Below are 19403 nucleotides of genomic sequence, written 5' to 3'. Positions count from 1 at the left end.
CACAACATTTACCATTCAAATAGATAGTCGAATCAATATTACTAGTAACGCTGGGAAGAATTGTTATATCAGCTTGCACATGTAAACAGGTTCTGCTGAAAACTCTTGTGTCACAGTGTCAATAATTCAGACAGATATCATCACATCATCACTGGAACCTGCCTCTATGGGGATTATTGTATAGAAACAACGTCTTGTAACCTGCACGTGTTAGGAATATAAGGTTGTGTTGTCATCGGTGTAGGGTCATCGGGGACAAAACACACTGTCGTCACCTGTCTGATTAAATGTGTCGCAGCAGTGCTGTAATCAGTATTCTAAGATCATACTTTGGTGAAAGATCAAAGGCGCCGACAGTACTTTTTGCATTACGTCACAATGTATTAGTACCACTACGTCATACACTATGGGTGAGGGTAGCGTCCCAACGCTTTAACTAGTAGTACTTTAACTTTATAGTTCAGGGCGAAAGTGTGTTTTATTACACAATACATGGTGGTAGAGCGAACTGTATTTCTTAACTCATGACACAGACACAGGCCCTACTATACTGTCGACGTCGAGACACAGGCCCTACTATAATGTCGACATCCAGACACAGGCCCTACTATACTGTCGACGTCCAGACACAGGCCCTACTATAATGTCGACATCCAGACACAGGCCCTACCATACTGTCGACGTCCAGACACAGGCCCTACCATACTGTCGACGTCCAGACACAGGCCCTACCATACTGTCGACGTCCAGACACAGGCCCTACTATAATGTCGACATCCAGACACAGGCCCTACCATACTGTCGACGTCCAGACACAGGCCCTACTATAATGTCGACATCCAGACACAGGCCCTACCATACTGTCGACGTCCAGACACAGGCCCTACCATACTGTCGATGTCCAGACACAGGCCCTACCATACTGTCGAGATCCAGACACAGGCCCTACCATACTGTCGACGTCCAGACACAGGCCTTACTATACTGTCGACGTCCAGACACAGGCCCTACCATACTGTCGACGTCCAGACACAGGCCCTACCATACTGTCGAGGGGTCAGACACAGGCCCTACCATATTGTTGACGTCCAGACACAGGCCCTACCATACTGTCTTATGTCCAGACACAGACCTATCATATTGTCTAAGGTCGAGACACAGACCCTACCATATTGTCTAAGGTCGAGACACAGACCCAACCATATTGCCTAAGATCCAGACACAGGTCCTGCTATATTGTCTAAGGTCGAGACACAGGCCCTACCATATTGCCTAAGATCCAGGACACACAGGTCCAGCTATATTGTCTAAGGGCGAGACACAGACCCTACCATATTGCCTAAAAGATCAGACACAGGTCCAGCTATATTGTATAAAGGTCCAGACACAGGCCACCGTAACACCGTCATCATATGTCCAAATTGGGTGTTAAATAGTTGATGTGTTGATTTCGCATGTTCAACGAATGATTTCTATAAGCAGAAGAATTGTACTGAAGTACCCCAGTACTTTTACGTTGACAACGTGGTGAATGTGGATTTTCCAGCGAATATCCGGGTTCGATTTGGCCATCAGCAATCCATATTGATCGCCAGAGGTGACTATCTGGATCGAGGTGGTCAGGCTTGCTGAATTGGCTGATGCGTGTCATCGTATCCCAACTGCGTATAGACCGACGCTCATGATGTCAATCACTGGGTATCTGGAGCAGACTCGATTATTTACGTTGTAGAGCTGGGAGCTGATTTAAGTTTTCGTTGAAGAACTTGTCGGCACTCCCGATGTGGAATTAACAGAAACCCGAACGTTACTGCAATAAAACAATGTTGAGTCTCTGGTCGGTACCGCGTCAGTTTCAGCTCCCTGTCTAGTTTTTATGTTCCAACTTTTTAAGTGGGTGAGTGAATTAAAATTTATCGGCACTATTTCAGCCATATCATGATGCGAGATAATTATACGCCAAAAACAAATATATTCAAACAGTATAAAATCCTGTCGTCAAAATACATGATAACAACTTTTATAAAAAAACAACAACTAAAAGTAGCATCTAAGGGAATTTGGAATAAAAGCATCGACCCTTCAGTGGAAATAGCCTGCTTTGAGTGAGACGGTACGTGTCGGAACACCATATGTGAACACGTAGGCATTTAATTGACTTCATTGCCTTTCATGGAAGTGCAGCTCTGGAACATTCATATCTCAGAGGCAGCTTCCAACATTTGCTGTTGTTTAATGTTCTGTGAGGTTAGGTATAATTGGTTAGATTGAACAGTATGGTAGTTCCTACCGTATTGCTTTAAATTGGACAAAAACTCTCCAGTTCAGGGAAAAGATTGTTTATGTTTACTTGCCGGCCATTAGTGACCATCCTCTCAATCCAATGTCGGCCATCGACAATGTTCTTAAATTTCATACCCATCATGACATGTCACACCCCCTGTTGTGTGACAATAACTGTCAAGTGTTAACCTATCACAAGTTCTTAGATGTTTACATCTTGCAGCAAAATGGTATCTCTGTTCGCGTTACTGGACACTCTTATAGACGAGGATGCCCTTGTTGGGCCTTTGATGTAGGTTTACCTGGCGAGGTAATTCAGGATCTTGGTTTTTGGAGAAGCAAAGCTTATTTGCGCTATTTTGACATTTCTAGGAAACAATATCTAGAAGCTATGCAATTGTTAGGGGAGGCACTGCAAAATGCATCATAATGATTATTATATCAATTACATGTCTACTGTCTAGGAATTATTATTCTCCCATATGTTTGTATATTATTGTTCAGGTAAACCCAGTTTATACTTTTAGTTAATGTTCAAACAATTTACAGTCGTTACCTCTAAACCTCTTGGAAATAATATATTTCTTAATATAAGCCAATGCATGATGGCACTATCATAATTGTGTTATGCAAAATGCAATTTGCCTTCAGCCCAAGGTTTTTAAATAAACTTTCAGTTATTTTATTTTTGCTGTTTTCTTGTATTAGTTAGTTTAAACGACTTTCAACAAGCACAGTGCCTTCAGGCATTTATTTCTTAAGTATTTAATATGTGGTAAGAAAGTCAAATGAGAGTCAAAATTCAGTCCAAGAACTTGGACTCCTTTACAACCTTGATGGGCGTGCCATTTAAAAATAGTTCTGGATCCTTATGCGGCTTATATTTCTACAGAAATGTATACAATTTGCTTTTGATCTAGAAAATTTAAAGCCGTTTTCAATTGACCATTTTGAATTTTGTAACTGCCTTTCTATTGTATGCATATTTCTTACCACCACAAGAAATATTGAAATCATCCACAAAAATAGATCCATCTACTGAATCCGTTAAAGCCTTTGAAAGACTGTTTAATTTAATACTAAATAGCGTGACAGCAAAATACTGCCTTGTGGAACACCCTCATCCTGATTGTAATTGTCAGACAGGGTTGAACCCAATCGGACTTGAAATTGCCTGTCTGTTATAAGATATAAGACATGATATAAGAAGAGGTAAACGACCCCTTAAACTAAAATCATGTGAACCCATTAGAATGCCATGCTTCCAGGTAGTATCGTAGGCTTTCTCCAAATCCAAAATCCAAATCAAAGAAATTTGATACTGTGTGTTGTTTAGATGCAATCGCTTTCTGAACATAGGATTCCAATCGTACTACGATTTTCCTTGAAACCATATTGAATATTAGTAATTAAGCTATTGGCGTTTTGATCCTTGTATGAGTTATTTGTAACTCACTTATACTGTTGAATGGCATTGCTTCGGTGACCAGGTACCGCAGGTGGCACAAAGTGAATGATTCGAGGAAAACCTGAAGAGAAATAGCTTGATTAATGTTATAGTTACAACATCAACAGGTTAATATTTAACGGAATATTTACGCTGAAAACTATTAGTAAGACGTGAAAGCTAATGAAAAGCTCATCTGACACGTTGAACGGTCTTGGCTAGTGTATCTATTCCAGTTGGAGAGGCATAATACCAACAACGCCTTTGGGTCGATTCAGGGGTCGCAGATAAAATGCAGCTAGTGCATTGGCTGGTCGAACACTTAATATATTATCTAAACAAGAAAACAATCGACCTTTCAAGTGGTGGTACCTCAAGGCCGTGACAACTTTAGGTGTGCCCTTGACATTATTCTATATTATATGATATTTATGATATTTATATAACGCACATCAATTCCACGCACCTAGTACATGTTCAAGGCGCTGATATGTTTTCCTCTCGATCACTAGATTTCAATCTCAACGGCACATCGTATTGTCAATCTCAACTCCCCGGCCACTAGGCGCACCGAGATATTGCGCCTTTCTCATCCTTACGAGGTACCCATTGGCAGCTGGGTGGACTGGGACACATTGTCACAGTACTTTGTCCAAGTTTACTGCACGTTGCTGTACCCGCAACTAGGTGTTTGTGGCCACCATCTGTTCAAATACTAACGGATTCGTGGGTTCTTTTTAGTGCACAGGGTTGTGTAGTGTACTCTAGGGGTTGTGACAACACTGAAAGAGTCTGCACACAAAGTTGACTCCAAGGTTTTTACACCCGGTGTGTGCTCGATCCCCACACCTCAAGCTCGCTGGATCACTAGCCTGGCTCCTTAGACAGCTCGCCCACCATAATGTTCCTGTAGACAATCCAGGGTACATGGTACTAAACTTGCTGGGGTATTATTCCTTTCTATGTCTGTTAATCCAGCTATATGGCGGTGGTCAGTAAATAATCGGGTCAGGACCAGAAGAGTACTCAACAGCATGAGCATTGGTCTTCGTAATTGGTATATGTGTCAACCAAGTCAGCGAGCCTGACTACCCGATCTCGTAAGTCGCCTCTTAGGACAAGCATTGGTTACAGGAGATCAATTCTAACCCGGATCTTCTCGTGTACGTGATGTTGAGGGTATCCAGAGTGGTTTGTTGGTTGTTAACACCGCATTCAGCAATACTCAGTTATATATACTCCTTTGCTTTTGCACAATATTCTTTACATTGAAGCCAATTGCCAAAACAATGTGTCTTATAAAACATATGTTGGGATTGACAGTGGTGACAAAGGAAACACATAAGGATTTACCAAACAGTTGCTTTTAAAAATTGTTTGCACCTTGTACCTTGCTGTACTTTCATACAGTGTTCATCGAGTCACGCCATGATGATTGGACTTAATTACTGTTTTGTTCCTTTACCAAACGTCGGAACAATATTCACTACACAGGATTACGTCAGTTGACATGAGGACACTTCAGATTAAAGATAAGATATGTGGATGAACAACTCCTTTATTGCAATCAAAAGTGATGTTTCGTCATCAATCAAGTGATGTACAAACTATGGTTAAGAAGCATCTATAAAAGCATAAAAAATTATTTTTACAATTTTTTGACTTGGTGCATTGTGCTGCTACACTATATTTGAAAGCCTGTTGAAATATAACGTCTGTGCTAAAGCATATACAGTCTCATTTATCCTCAGAAACATATTCCGTTTGGTGTAAAGGGCAAAATAGCTGTGAGGTCATCCCTCTTATCACATCACCTTGAGAGTTTTTGAATCTTTATGCACAGAAGTAGATATGAAACACAGTCTCACTTGTCTCCTTAATTTCAAAGTCAGGTGGGTAAATCAGTGGATGGAAACTGCTTCTAAATGCACATTGTTCTAAAACGAGCAGAACATACAAACTTCAAGACACATTCTTGAACACACCCGCGAAGGTTTTGTTGAAATGGCCGATCTTGTCTTTTTTCGAACAAGACATTTTTCTTATTTGAATGAAGTTGTAATCGCGTACACAGAATATCAAATGGCCGGTGCAAAAAGTGTTCAGTTTGTCACTTTTGATGATTGTATTTATTAAAGATCCGATTTTAAGAAACGATCACATTAAAAATATATGACACACATAGACTGAACAAAAAGAAGCAGCATGAACGTCATTTTGTGTGCACTAGCTGAGGAGTGATTTCAAGTATATAATTGTCGATATAGTATGTATATCTTAAATCCAATCATCGACTGGTCCAGCCTTAACAAGTTGGTTATAATTCCACCTTGAATAATATCAAATCACAGATTGGCCTCAAAATTTATCCTTGGGTCAGCAGCGTGCCTAATTGACTGGGTGAAGCTAAATGTGTCAGTATTGTACCCTCAATGTCTCAGTGTTGCTGTAAATTACTCAGCATTTGTCCTTGATGATTTTATTCCAGTCTTTTGACCAACTATGAAACTGAAACTCTGCACGAAATGGAACACAAAACACTAGCAAATTCTCGATTTCATGACAATTTTGTATCTCCCAGAATTATTAACAGCCCCGTACTCTGTGGCTCCAAAGTCGTGCTGTGTCCCAGGGGAGTGAGATGGTAAATACCCTCATGATCCCAGCAAGAAGAGGTGAAGCTCGGGTTTTGCAACTGTCTCCCCGAGACAAACTCTCCTTCCGGCAGAGAACGGAAGCCAGCTATCTGGCTTGGGACCCATCTTTCCATCTGAGTCAAGGAATCGTTCAGGTTTGAACGTATTGACATCCTCCCATTGGTCAGGGTCAAAGTGCAAAGCGTCGTGGTTGATAATCACCATTGTTCCCTTGGGAACATCATATCCACCTGAAAATTATCATCAATATCTTAAGAAATACATTCATCTATCCCAATTTCTGATGGTTTGATAAAGACAGCTTAACTGACATAAACCAAGTCGTAATCACATTTGATATTAAAACTATTTATCATCATCATCATCATCATCATCATCATCATCATCATCATCATCATCATCATCATCGAAGCAAATACTGAAGGATCATACACGGCATCCATAGTGAAGTAAAACATTTACCCTTGACGGAAGAGCAGATATGCAAAAACCCATATATATTAATTTATTTACGAAATACACAATATTTAGTACTAAAAGAAACCGAACTCATACATTTCAACACAACATCGTTTACATTTACCTTTTCTTCCAATAACAAACGTCACAGACATAACGAAATTACTTTTCTTCGGCGCTTGTCTTTGTTTTAATCAAGCGTCTGATTTCTATTGTCATCATTGTTATATCCATAATCACCATAACATTTAAATGTATCACGCTGCCATGACTACCAGAGACAACAACTCGACGACATGCACGTGTAATGTCCACGTGACAAGACCATTGTTGCAGGAAACCAAGACTTCATCAAACACTATTATCTACCCTCCACTCGTTTGTGGAACGTACTGTAATACCTACCAACTGTGGTATCGCACAGCGTGGAGTGAGCAACGCCAATGGGAACGACTGACCTCAACCTCATGACCTCATGTATCACTGCATCGGTGTATGGCAAGTTCTCCCTGTCCGAAACGTGCACGTTCAGATCAGGACCTGCAACCATAGCAAATACCACTGTCAGGGAGCCATTGACAAGGTCATGAGTTACCCTGAAGGTCTTACGCAGCTTTACTTAAGCAGGTATCACACAACATTATGCATCCTATGTTCACAGAACCCGTGTGGGAGGTGGGTTTTACGCCGCTATTTGCAATATTCCGTTCTAAAATGATACTTTACCAAAGTAAATGCAAACATATTCATTTAAAAGAGGCTCGATGGGACCACATGTGTATGATGTAAGGACATACAGGATAATGGTAATACAAGACAAATCTTATGGATGACAACTTCTTGATTTCTGGGCTAGTTCTTGCCCTTCTTCACGTGGATGGTATCTTCTGAATCAAGTAGGGAAAAGATCAGATGGTCAGCCTGACGTGGGTTATCCATTCTTTGTCGGTGAGGTTCAGAGGAAGCTTAGATGATGAAATGCTTCCCTGGGTGTACCTACCATACACTTCCTTCATTAACCCCCTCGCAATATATAGAAACCTATTGATGCACATTTCACACTATGTGTTTACTACTGCCCACTACCATTCATCATACCACATCATCACTGGTCTACCGCTTTACTCTTAACGTCAAACCGAAGCCGTCACATTTTATATTCACGTCCAAATACACACTTGCAGTTTCTTTAATGCTACATGTTTTCAAAGTCAGCTTTGTAAGCGTTTGTGTTTTGTGTTGGCTTGGTATCCCTATCAGTTTGTGTTTACAGGTTCTGCAAGTTCTGACCGTGTACACTCATACGTAGCTAGGTACAATCTATTCATCACACAAGCTAATGATAGGATATCAAAGATGTCTATAGGTTATTGTTTAAATATTGCAACAGCCTTTCTTACAACGCACCAATAACGGAGTCCACCTCCTGGTGCACCTTCTTCTGGATGTCAGGGTGGAGAGCCATCGTCAGGAGACACCAATGAAGCGTGTTCCTCGAGGTTTCTGTACCAGCTGAAATGTTACATGACATATATGTATTATACCATGAATTCAAAGAGAAGCGATAAGTGTCCTTTAAAACAACGGTGAGAGTTGTGATTCACTCATTGTTTTCAAAATGGTGATTCAAGACAAGCAATGTTAACATAGTGAACAATCTTAGCGCATTATCTCTGTAGCAGTAAAAGACTACACAGATTTGTATGGCTTTCTAGCTTGCTCCTGTTAGGATTTGCACCTGATGGGTGTCGTCCCCATCTATGACAAGGAGACATCCTAGTAATTCGTGAGAGGTGTCTGTTCCGGCTGTTAATTATGTATAAACTTCTTGACAACTATGCTTCTCAAGAGAAGTCCAGCTGTTATTTAAGTATAAACTTCTTGACAACTATGCTTAAAAAGGCCCGACTCATGGCCATGACCAATAACCTTTAATCATCGAACATACTATTTTAATTGAGGGTTGTAATATGGCAGTGAAATTCCTTTTTAGAGAATGCAATGTTCTTTTAAGGTTCATGAGCGATTCATAAACATTGTCTTCTGAAAATTGTTAGTTATCAGGAATGTATTACTATCAAAGGTAATCATTGACGCAGAAGTTACTCTATCCAGATGCTTCAGCAGTCAAGGGTAATCTGCAATCTTCAAGACCTATCGAACATAGTATAGAAGTTTGTGGAAGGTAAAAAAGACTACATAAGTGGGCAAGCGTATGCCACACTTATCTCACATCACACCAAGACGGACGATGTTATGAAATCCATCTGTTTACAATCTAATTAGCCATCCTATGCCTTTTAAGAAGCTTGAATCCTGCTGCTGCTAGGTCAATACCATTACCTGCTATGACCACAGCTATTTCATTTTCCACCGGCACTGAATTTTTGTACCTCCACTCTATTGAGTGCTCAATAGTAAAGTTCCTTCCCATAAATAATATTGATTTGTAAACCAGAACACACCCGTAATTGTTAACATTGTTTGTTTTTCGTTATTTCAGGCTCAATTCTTTAGCACATGAATTCTTTAGCACGTGCATTTCTGGGTTACTTTCTTGTTTCAGTTTGGACAGCAGCACGTGAAAAGATGTTATTCAACTTCTTTTAGTGGGAAGAGAGATAGGGAATGAGATCGGAAGGTACAAACATATATGTCCACATGGAGTTTCACTATATTGTCAAGCAATAACCGTTCTCAGTCAGTAACAATTTTCCTTGGCTTATTATCATAATGTTTATTGTTGTGTAGCATAACTGTTGTGGAAACATTACGGAATAATGTTGTTTGTTGTTGGTTGGTTTGTTGTTAAACCCCGCACTCAGCAATGTTCCAGCTGTATGGCGGCGGTCTGTAAATAATCGAGCCTGGACCAGACAATCCAGTGATCAACAGCATGAGCATCGATCTACGCAATTCGGATAAGATGACATGTGTCAACCAAGTCAGCGAGCCTACCCCCCCTATTGCATCTTACGACAAGCATTGGCTGCTAAAGACCAATTCTAACCGGGATCTTCAAGGTACTTTTCTTTGTAATGAAACGTGTGGAACGTCTTGCATAAACTAGATGACTCACCGAATACTAAGTCAAAGATTGTCATGGCCATATGTATGTTTGTAATCTGTGACATTAGGACAGGATCGTCCCCTTCATCTGCTTCTTGCTGAGCCTGTATCAACGCATCTGTGAAGTCCCGTATCTCATCTGTAAAGGATTCAGCAATCGATCAGTCTGTAATCCTGTCTGTATTCGGAGTAAATGAACTGTCCTAGGAAACCAGGACAGAAAGACATTTAGAGAAAGTCTTCATGGCATTCTTGAAGGAGCGCAAGTTATCGCTGCCTTCTTGAAGCTTACTCGTCATATTCATTTATTATGAAGAGTATCAACTATAATGTAGCATTTTTGGAATGTTTTCATATTTTTTCCTTCTTTAACTAAATTAATAAAATACTAGAAAAACGTACATTTTCCTTTCCTCCAAATTATTACTCAGTATGATTCAGGCAAGACACAAAGATATACTGAACCAAAAAGAAATGATTTATATTGAAAATGGGTAGTAGTTAATATGGGAGAATACCATAATGGCCAGGTCAAACCTGACGCATCCGCCTATTTCAACTGCTTCTGACCCAGAAATGAGGTGATAAGGAAAAACATGTTAATAGTCTTTGAGAGATAAACACCTCCCGTTGCCATGCTGTTGTGAGGGCGACCAGGGACATACGCGGTACTGAACGCGCTCCAATACAGACGGCTAGTCCCTGTGAATCAAAAAATGATTCCCATCGTGCGTTCCATCGTGCTACTGTTGCCTGTGGATGGTGCACCAAGCGCACCTGAATGCCTAATCCTGTTTTAGAGTACCCTCATTACATCTGTAAACAAGATGTATCCACTAGCAAAACACTTTGTTCTATAAGGTTATGTTTGGGATAAAGTTGCACGTGAAGTTTCTTTTTAAGTATATATTGACAAGTGTTACCTTTTCAGCGTTTTGGTCACAAACCTAATCCGGCATATACGTCTAGTTTATTCCTGTTTTCAATAGTAGACAACAAATTACAGTAACTTTAACTCTTAGATGATGCTTACCTTTGTTGAACGTTTTTCTGTGGGCTGCAATTTCTTTCTTGATGGAATCTAATAGTTTATCGGTGACTCGAGTAACACGTCTGAATCTAGGCGTTGGGCACAGACGAAGCGGGGGAATTGAATCTTCCAGAAATCCTTCTCCAGCTTCTTTCATAAAGTCGTCCAGGGTGACGACGTACGCTATATAGTATTCAGAGTCTACATTTTCACTAGAATTAAAGAAACATTCAGATGAGTTTGGTTTAACTCAGCTTTTGACGGTTGACAGAGTAATGCGGTTCCGGTTTTACACAGTTTCCATTTGGTGAAACCCTTGATGGTTCTGACAACCAGGAAAAGTCTTGAGCGCTAATCTGTGACTTTTATACATAATAACGCATTTCTGACACGTACATTAGAAGGTACATGGGAGACTACAACATACGCGTCAAGACGTCAAAACCCTAAAGTCGTTCATACTCGTATCTCTCTGTACTCTGCCTATGTTAAACATTACTGAATAAAATATCTTCAGCAGCCCATGCTTATCGTAAGAGGCGACTAACGTGTTCGAGTGGGTAGGCTCGCTGAGTTGGTTGAAAGATGTCATCGTATCCCAATTATGTAGATCGATGCTCATGATGTTGATCACTGAAGTCGATCATTTACACCCACAATCAAATAGCTGGAATTTTGCTCATTTGCGGAATTACACAACAAACGAACACACAAACAAAGAAGAAATCAAACTTAATAAGATGAGGCTCGGTTATCAAGATCGTACACAAAAATATCTTACTGATGAAATTTGTTCCGTAAACCACACACACACAAACAAATACATATTCAATACACAAGTTTATCCAGTGTTTTGAGAAACAACTGAAGATTAGATGATTGCGTGAGGTGTCACTGTCAGCCTTCTCATGTTCTCAAAACATGTTTATGCAGAAGAAAAAACAATGTGTTTTAACTTAAAGTTCAGATACCTGAGACTCTAAGAACAATAATACATTCTGTGTTAAAAGATATCTATAAACAACAACCAAAATAACAAAGATATTATTACCTGATTTTATTGAACAGCATTCCTGTCATCATGTTGGAGATCGAGGTGACAGGTAGGGGAAAAGGATCAAAGGCTCCTTGTTCCTTTCTCATCAACGTTAATAGTGATGTTGAGTGATTGGGACACTTTCCGGCTGAGGTTGTCTCCCATTAGATAGTGCCTGATACACATATATATGAAAATATATCAAATTGCACTTTGACTAACCTAGTATCACACATTAACATACTTTGGGGATAATGACTCCCATTCTCTAATCAATGATTCAAGCTCCATCCAAATCCATGTAATTTCACTGAATAGTTGGGTCGTAATGTTAATGCCCCTCAAATTTTAAACATTTGAGAATAAATGATTTACATACAATTCAGGGGTTGTGTAACTTCAAAACGTAGTTAAATATTAATTGGAATTCACTGTTTGAAGAAAACTATCATTTTTGGCAACTAAGTATAACCCATGCCATCTTTGCATAAAAAAAGTGAAAATTTACCTGAGCGCTTTGGATGTAATTTTCCGGTGCAACTTCCACGTTGGGCCGTACGATGCGTTGACTATGTCTTTTCCTCCCTTGGTTAATTTAGATACTGGGGATAAATAAAGAGTGTTAAATAACCATATCCATCCATCCATCCACCCACACCACCACAACACCACACCCCTATACGCACAACTATAATTGTTTTATTAGGGGTTGTGTTCCGAGACAATGAAAGCAAGGAAGCAATTGGCATAATGATCATTAATTCGGTCTTACAGAGGCACTCTCCACGATTTCAGTGCCCGTTTTGAAATGTAGTCCTCTGACCACTCAAATATCTCAATATTAAAACGTGATATTATAATCCCAATAAAACACTATATGGTCTGGTTGGAAGTATGTGTGTGGAGAAAGCAATGGAAGCAAGGAAACAATTAACATGAAGATATCTTAAAACGACTGATATTCGGACCTACAGAGAGACTTTCGGCGAATTGCCCAAATATAGATTTATATGGTGTTTTATAGTAGTATGTATGTGGTGAATGACGTCTTACCAACATATGTATCAGGCCTGCAGGCGAAGTCTGCTTGTCTTGTAATGAGAGCTTCCGTTACAGCAGCTGTTCGACTCAAGGAATAACTGCTTTGAGGTACCTGAAATCATTATGTTCACTTCTGTTATTGTGAATGCGAATGAATGTTGTGGCGAGCTTTCGATAGACAACGATGAAAACATTATATGTTGATAAAACGTCATTCACCACGCGCTGGCTGCTCGCCCATAATTCTATGACTGAGCAAATCTTTAATCTCTGTAGTCGAATATCGTTTTAAGATATCTTCATGTTATTGTTTAACTTTCCGATGATTTCTCCCTTTCAACCGAATTCCTTATAGTGTTTATTGAAGTTATATTCCGTTTTAATGTTGAATGACTGAAGTGGTCGAAGGACTACATTCAAAACGAAGAATCTGTAGAACCGAATGTGATCATTATGCTGTACTCGCTACTCATTGTCGAATTTAACCCTAATAACTGGTATAGTTATTGAAGTGTGTGTTAACAAATGATGAGTGAATGGATATGGTATTTAACGCTCTTTGTTATCCCCGATATCTCGGTGAGAGAAAAGACGCCAATCGCTTTATCATTACGGCCCAACGTGGTAAATCCAAAAGCGCTCGGCAAATTTCGCTTTTGAAAATAACGTGGTCTCGCAATTTGCCAAAATGATCAGTTTTCTTCAACAGTAATTCAGTGGCAACTTACGTTTTAGTAAATCATTGTTAAATGTTTAGTAACTGTCGAGTAACCACGTAATTTGAATGGGGAATCGTATCCCCAATATATTATGTGTGATAGGATTGGTCGAGATGCGATTTAATATATTTTCGCTATATGTATTATTGTCGAGCACTTATAATGGGGAGACAACCAGCAGAAAATGTCTGGCATCACTGGCGTTGATGAAAGGAACAGGAAACGCGATCCTACACTGGCGCTCTCGTCTCAATGACGAATGCCATTGTAAAATCAAGGTAATATCTTTGTTATTTTGGTTACGTTGTTTATATCTTTTAACACGGGAATGGCATTGTATTCTGGAAGTGTCGAATCTGAGCTGGATAAAACATTGTTTTCTTCTGCATAAACTTATCGGGCGCGAAAAGGTGAAGGTAGTGACACTGTCATCTAATCTTCGGTTGTTTCTCAAAAACTGCTGGATAACGACCGGCATTGGTATGTGCTGAGTATTGACAATGATTTACAGTAAGCATCGATAAAGATATTTTGTGTACGTGTTAACCGGCTCATCTTCAACCAGTTTGATTTCTTCTTTGACTGTCGTGGGCCTAAGACGCAACTTTCACGCGATGAGCAAATTCGTATTGATGCGATTGATGATCGACATCGTCAGCATCATGACATCGTCGTTTAATTGGGATACGATGACATCGGCTTACCCCAGCACGTGACGTGTAAACGAGCGACTGAACTGCAGTGAACGACAGCAGTTTTGACGTCTTGTTGCCATATGTTAGTCTCCCGTAACCCTGCAATATTGCAGCTCGTGTATGTGCTAAGTCTGTACTTTCTGATCGGCAAATCCAGCTGAGTTAAACCAAACTTTCATCACCGAATGTTTCTTTCGACTAGTAATCAGCAGACTCTGAATATGCTATGGCTTGCGTCTCGCCCTGAACGATGCGGCTTTGTGCAGGCGTTCCCCGCTAAAATGTGTAACGCTGAATTCAGGCGTGTTACTCGAGGAGATGCCGATGCCAGATTCCTCGAAGCATCCACCGTTGGTATCATCTTACCGGCCCGCAGAAAAACGTTCGGCAAGGTAAGCATCATCGGGGATAAAAGTTCTTTCGAACCACTTGTATTTCGTTGATGTACTTATTGAAAACGAGGAATAAACTGAGCATTGCTTAATAACGAACCCAAACGCTGAAGGCGCTGATCGGCTAACTGAAAACTGCGTTGGCTTTATACAGTAACGCTGACGCAAAGTGTTTTGCTGGTTACGTCTTGTTTACGTAAAGGCTGAAGTTATTCAGTGCGCTGTGCGCCTCCACGAGCATTTGTACGTTGGTTTGCGATGAAGAATCGCGGGGAACTGTGGGCGTTCGGCCGTCTGATTAAGCCTGCAACGTGACGCTGGTGTTTCTCCGGGCAGTGGCACTTTCATACCTGCCAGGTCCTTCAGTTGAAAATGGCTTGGGATGCGTCGGGCAACGACCATACATATTAACTTACTGCCCGGTTCGGCATATCTTTGATGTCTTTGCGTGCTGGTGGAGAAATGTTTCTGTTTATTGGTGGTGAAAGGAAATGACATTCAAAATGCTACGTGGTTGATACGCTTCAATAAATAATCGGGCTGTGACGATGGCATGAACGGCGCTTTAAACAAAATGCCGTAACCACAAATGCTGTCTGTTTCCAGGATTCATTGCTCGATACGAACTTTGGATTACGAGCGATCATTTAACAATCATTTTACGAATACCGAACAGTCGTTGATAAACCGGCGAAGCGAATGGTTGATCCTATATGTCTGGATTACAAACATACATATGACCATGACAATCTTTGACTTGGTGATGATCATCTGGCGAACGTTCACGTTTCGTGCAAGAAGAAACCGGCCAATATGATCGTATGGGTAAACTCGCTGACTTGGTTATTTGTGCGTGAATCGACTATTCATCTTGTTGATCGCACAATGGGGTCGGGCTCGTTACGAGCCGCCGTACTGGTGCGGGTTCGACCAACGGCAAACAACGTTATTCGTAATGTTTCACGGCGAACCAGCTTTACACGGCTGTAAACATTATGATATTCAGCCAGAAGAAAAGTGTTGGCCCGCGACTGAGAGAACGGTGAATAACTGACAATATGAATGGCGTAATGAACATGTTGCCTTTCGATCTCGTTCCCTGCTACGCTAAAAAATTATCTTTCACTGGCTGCAATCAAGCGAACAATGACGAAATACGCGTGTAAAAAATTCGTATTAATATGATGAAGCGAAAAACAAACAATGTTAACTTTAATTACGGGTGTTCTGAAATCAATATTGACTATGGGGAGCTTTATTGACGCTCAATAAATTGAATTATGAAAATGAAATAGCTGGTGATATTGACCTGAAGCGGCAGGATTCAGCTGTAAGGCATGGGATATTAGGTAATGAGCAATTAGTTTCGTCCGTCTTTGGTGTGATATTGAATGGTGACATGCCGCTTGCTTACGCGTATGGTCTTTACCTTCCTGGCTTCTATGCGTTCGATAGTGCTTGGTGACTGCTGGTATACTATACATTCTGACCAATAACAGTGTTTATGAATCATGGTAGCAAAAGGCATTGCATTCTTCACGGGCTTCTTGCCGCTCAATACAACCTTCGATAAAAGGTTATTGGTCATGACGGTCGAGCCTTTAAGCATGGTTATCGAGATTTATGCTTAAATAACGGACTTTCTTGGCTGCCGTTGTTGAAGATTTATACCAATTCCGGTTTGTTTGCCTCTCACAATTACTGAGATGTCTCGCGCTTGTCATAGATGAGGACGTTTACTCGGTGCGAAAATCTCTAACGGGAAGCAACTAACTTTCGCCCTGGAAATCTGACCAGCCAGTCTTTCGCTACGAAATATTAACGTAGATTAGATACTTATGTTAACGTTAACGACTGGTCACCATTTGAGCAATGATCTGCCGTTGATTTTCAAAGGACATATCTTCTTTAATTCTGGTATATCCAGCAGCATTTCGGCTATTTAAGGAGACTGCGTCGATCTTTCTGATATTCTCCGGTATCCGCCGGGAATGAACTTCGATTATTGCGTTAACAGAAAGGTGACGCAATATTTAAAGCAATGACTATGACATCTTTGACTGTCATTAACGATATTATGTTTGATGCGAGCACTGCAGAACTGGCAAACTGAAGCTGACTGGATACCGGCAAACACTGGCTACCAGCTTTGATTTTGAAGCGTAACGGCGTAAAGGCTGCGAAGTTCGTATTGACGACTTTCATTTGGACGTTGAAGTAAAACTGACCGAACCGGTGATGATATTGTTGATGATGATGAACGATAAACGCATGGTGTGAAATGTTCAAATCAATAACTATATATTGCGGTCAATGAAAGGAGTTATTCAAATCATCTAAACACGAACCTCGCCATTAACCCGCATTCATCTTCGAAGGTCACTCACCTGACGGGGATCGAGAATCGAAGTTGATAAATCCATGAATTTGTCTTCAATGTCACTTGCATCGCCACGCTCTTTAAATGAACTGTGTTTGCGTTACTTTGTTAGTATCGTTTTAGAGAAACCGGAACATATTACTGAAGCTAACGGCGTACCACACTCACGCGGTTTCTATTGAACGGTCATAAATGTTGATATTGATACCTGCTTGAAAGCTAAAGCGCGTAAGGTACTTCGGGGGTAACTCATGACCTTTGATAAATGACATTTCGGTTAAGGTCTGAACGTGCGAACGGAAACAGTGTTATGTGTAATGACGTTTGTTATTGGAAGAAGATATGTTGAAAATGTATGGTTCGGTTTTGCTGGTAAATGACCCGGTATTGTTTCGTAAATGAAATAATATGGGTTTTGCATATCTTTCTTCCGTCGAAGTGAAATGTTTTGCTTCACTATAATCCTTCATTGATAGCACAAATGATGATGATGATGATGATGATGATGATAAATGGACGCATCAGAAATAATGACCGACTTGGTTTATGTCGGATAACTGATGTTGTGGAAACCGTCGAAAACGGGATAGATGGTCATTTCTTAAGATATTGATATTAATTTCAGGTGGTTGAGGAAGTTAATGATTATCAACCGCGACACTTTACGCACGACGATAATAAAGGGATATCGGCGCAGACCTGAACGACTTCGCTGACAGATGAAGATGGTCTGGCAGACTCCTTTAACTCCGTTCTCTGCCGGAAAAATTGACCGAGCTTTTCTTTCTTCTTTGATGTTACCATCTCTTTCCCCTGAACTGGCGCAATGCGGTGTACCGCAATTACAAAATGATAATGAAATCGGCTAAGTTGGTGTTTTGTGTTCCATTCGTCGCAATTTCAATTTCAGTTGGTCAAAAGAACAGATGAAATTAAATTGATCTTGGTAATTCCCCAACACCTGAACATTGGTATTAACTTCGCCGTCGTGAGCGCATACTGACAATATAAATTTGAGAATCAATGATTTGATGAATGAATTACCAACTTGATGAGCTGGACGATCGATGATGGATTGCGTTATGCATATATCATTGATACCGAAATCGCTCTCGCTAGTGCGCACAAACGACGTTCATCTTCTTCTTCGATCTATATTGTCTTCTCCTTTTGATGAATCGTTTCTTAAAATCGGATCTTTAATAAATAAATCATCAAGAAGCCCAGGCTGACGCTTTGCACCGGCTCGATATTCTTATTGTATTTTGATTACAACTTCATTCAAATAAGAAAAGTAACGTTCATTCAACGAAACCTTCATATTGTTCAGAAGTAATGGCGAAGTTTGTGTTCTGCTCGTTTTGAGCTTGTGTGCGTTGGAAAACGGTTTCCGTCACTGATTTACTGCCTGACTGAAATTAAGGAGACGAACTGTGTTCATATCCATGCGTATATGCTCGAAGTGATATTAAGGATGACCTCACGGCTATTTTACCGCTTACGATGTTTCTGGAACAAATCGGACTGTATGCTTTGGCACGGACGTTTCGGCGAACTTCACTCAAATGACACAATGCGCCAATCATATTGAAAATATTCTTTATAACATAGATAGCTGTAATATGGTGATACGTCGCGATGACGAGCATCGCTTTTGATGCGATAGGGTTGTTCATCCGCATAACGATCTGGAAGTGTCTCGTAATCGACTGACGTAATCCTGTGTGGTGATGTTATTCGACGTTTGATGAAAGAACAAAACGTGGTGAAGTCGATAATCATGACGATGACGCTGTAATGGTACGAAAAGACAGACCGCGAACAATTTTAAAAGAAACATTGATATGCCGCTGTCGGCTCTGACGTATGTTTTTATGAACGTTGATTATTTCGGTAACGAAATGACGATGCGAAAGCAAAGATATGCTGGCAGCACGAATGCGTGTTGGCGCAACAATTTCGAGACCGCCTCGGCATCGCGAAAGATCGGGTTGATGCTCTGGCAACAATGCTGACTTACTAGAATGATCGAGCTCAAGCCCCATTTGCTGCTTCCTGCGAACCCAGCTGGCGTGCTGACAGTACTCTTCGACCCGACACTTTGACCGCCGCCATATAACAGTTAACGGGCATGAAAGAATATTACTGGCACGAGATTTGGTACCCTGGTGTCTGCAGGAGGCTGACCAGCAATT

The 19403-nt window shown here is 40.6% G+C and overlaps 1 pseudogene; it reads right to left on the bottom strand.

The window, feature by feature from the left end:
* Positions 1–6316: 6316 nt before the first annotated feature.
* Positions 6317–12029, bottom strand: LOC124276160 (annotated as a pseudogene).
* Between the last annotated feature and the right edge of the window lie 7374 nt (positions 12030–19403).

The sequence above is a fragment of the Haliotis rubra genome, unplaced genomic scaffold, assembly GCF_003918875.1.
Source record: "Haliotis rubra isolate DU_JTF1 unplaced genomic scaffold, ASM391887v1 Scf2066, whole genome shotgun sequence".
Lineage (NCBI taxonomy): Eukaryota > Metazoa > Mollusca > Gastropoda > Lepetellida > Haliotidae > Haliotis > Haliotis rubra.
The sequence above is the reverse complement of the archived record's forward strand: the minus strand, read 5'-3'. Positions and strand labels throughout refer to the sequence as shown.